Source organism: Polypterus senegalus, chromosome 4 (genome assembly GCF_016835505.1).
Source record: "Polypterus senegalus isolate Bchr_013 chromosome 4, ASM1683550v1, whole genome shotgun sequence".
Taxonomy (NCBI): Eukaryota; Metazoa; Chordata; class Cladistia; order Polypteriformes; family Polypteridae; genus Polypterus; species Polypterus senegalus.
In genome coordinates, this window is record NC_053157.1 from 136,736,857 (window position 1) to 136,739,493 (window position 2,637).

Sequence of the window (2,637 nt, forward strand, 5' to 3'; positions counted from 1 at the left end):
TGATCATCTTTACTGCATAACAATTCTGGAGTGCTAGGCTCAAATCTCAATCTCCTTTCCATCTGTCTGGAGTCTGCCAACTCTCCCTAATGTCTCCGATGGGCTTCCTTTGGGCGCACTCGCACTCCTCCACATCACAAAACATGAAGGTTAGGAGACTCTGAGTGGTGCCCCTGTGGGTAAATGTGGGAATGTGTGTTTCTGTGTACGTGTCTATGCATGTTCTGGAATAGAATGGTAAATCCTTGCCTTGCACCAAATGCTGCAGCCTTGGCTTCAGCAATCCTGACCAGGAGTATACGGGTTTGACAATGGATGGACAGATAAACTGGTCCCTTATGAATGAATATGGAATGGCAGATGGTGTTTTATAGTATGGGACTCCTTTATCTCCACAGCAATACATCTTTATAATGCATCACTGTGTCACCTCTTTTTATCTTCAGCCAAGTCAGAAATGTCATTTTTTTAAGTGACTCTGGTATGTATTTGAAGGGGGTTGTTGCTGTTCGTTACACTAAAGCTGCATTTCACTTTTTGGACATGTTTGCCCCATCTATGGGCGTGCAAGCCCAAGGCCTGCAAAGGACTGCAAGAAGATCCAACACAAGGTTATTTTCTTATTTGAGTCTAATACTACCTAAGTAACAGTATGGCTGCACAAACCTGATTTAAGAGGGATGAAAAACATTAATACATGAATATACATTTACCATCTGTATAACTAGCAAGTGAAATACCAACTGACCATTCTTGATCTCAAAATAATAATTTCATCTCCACTCCATATTGAACTTGCTGCCTGTCATGGGCAGTTTCCTACACTGGGCCAAAACTACCAGAATAACTACTAGCTTCTGGAAAAGCTGATCTAAATAAGCAAGTTACAAAGTGGTTGGATGGATTAACCTGACAGGTTTGCTTCAAAGGAAGTGACATATTTAGGGCATACCATTTTCAAACATAAACAAACCTTAGAGCCAGCATTTCCATTTGTACGTGTCTTCTTCTTTTCCTCATTTTCCTTTGATTTACCACTTGTTGCTGGTTCACTTGTGGATTTTTTTGGCTGCACCCCAAAGAATTTTCTTATGTCCTGCATGGAGAAATCATTATATACTTAACATAACAGAAAGAGCAGCAGTTTTCATTTGTACCTGGAGCCTATAAACTACATTATTATATCGATTTCTGAGAAAAACAGATAACCAGTACAGTCATTAGATGGCCTTCACGTTCGCTTTGTATCATAATAACATTCTACATCTAATAAAAATAAACAATAAAAAAAACTATGTTACAAAAACAAACTCCTGATAAAATGGTCTGACGCAGGAATTCTTGTGGCTTTATGTGTGATGAGGTGAACAGTACAGCACAAGTCTGCTGCAAGGGTGCAATGCGTGCGTCCGTGCGTTGCGCAACCAACACGCATGAGAAGGTAACTGTCAGTTCGGGCTCTCATCGCAACCTATCAACACCGAGAAACACACTCTCGTTTCCGTTCATATTCACCGCTTAAGTGTATTACAACTCGGTGTAAATAATTCTACTGTAAATATGAGGGCTGTGCACACAAGATAAAAGTGCAGAGATGCACATGGTATTACAAAACTGCAATACTTATTAGGTCCTATGTGCCACAGTCTAATTAACTATTCTGTATTGTATTTATAAAGCACTTCTGCGCATGCTGATGAAAAATACTAAATTATGGCGGCGTTGAAGAGTTTGCATAACAATCTGCGTATATAAGGAAGCATGTCTCCCCATCGGTTATATTAAACGCTATCACGCGTAAATGCCAGACAACTTTGGCAGTGCTGTAAACATGACTATTACTCACCATCGTTACTTTAGAACTCTTAAATTTTGCTCTCCAGCTTTCCCATATGAACTCGCCCCCTCTCTCTCTCTCTCTCTAGGTTGGCGCCAACCTTGTTTGGGCGCCTCTAAATGACGTCAAGACGCAGGCAGTTTCAGTAGAGGATGCGATGCTTGGTCAAGTTAAGGCTGAGGCTCTACAACTCCTCTTGGATTCCCTTTAAACACAGGCATTCCCGCGATGTTGCTGTGTGGGATGCGCTATATATATTCGAGCAGCACAAGACGTAATTGAACTGTGTGTGTATTTCCTATCAAGACGTTATTTTATTAATTATAAAGAATGCGCGCCTCTTATGGAATTCATCGACGGTGCACGCTCATTTATTTTATTTTTTTGTAATCATTTTTAGTGATGTCAAAAACAAATAAGGCAACAAAAAGGAAAGATATTTTCATGAAGTCTGGGAAATACGTCAGGGTCTGAGGCATATTTTCTCAATTATTTGCGATAAAATAGTTTTAACATTTTAAACATTCTTTTGTAATATAGCGGCCATTTTATCCTTCTGTCCATCTATTTTTTTAAACCCACCTATTAAAACTGGAGGTCACCACGTACGGCGGGTGCAAGGCAGTTCAATGTTGTTGCTGTAGGCGGATACGCAGTGGAGATGCGGGCTCCATGAAGACAATGACTGGGGTTTATTCTGAAGGGAGTACTTCAGCACTTTAGAATATGTGCCAAGAACGTTAATTTCATATTTAATTACAAAATAAATATTTGGGTAAATTTCAATTTAACTTATATAT

At 39.7% G+C, this 2,637-nt stretch overlaps 1 long non-coding RNA gene across 1 annotated transcript; it reads right to left on the bottom strand.

Moving 5' to 3' along the window:
- Positions 1-971: 971 nt before the first annotated feature.
- On the bottom strand, positions 972-2,189 carry LOC120528609. Its single transcript, XR_005633564.1, has 2 exons — positions 1,847-2,189; positions 972-1,096 (listed from the first exon to the last, which is right to left on the bottom strand). It is a non-coding gene; the product is annotated as an uncharacterized LOC120528609 (long non-coding RNA).
- Positions 2,190-2,637: the final 448 nt, after the last annotated feature.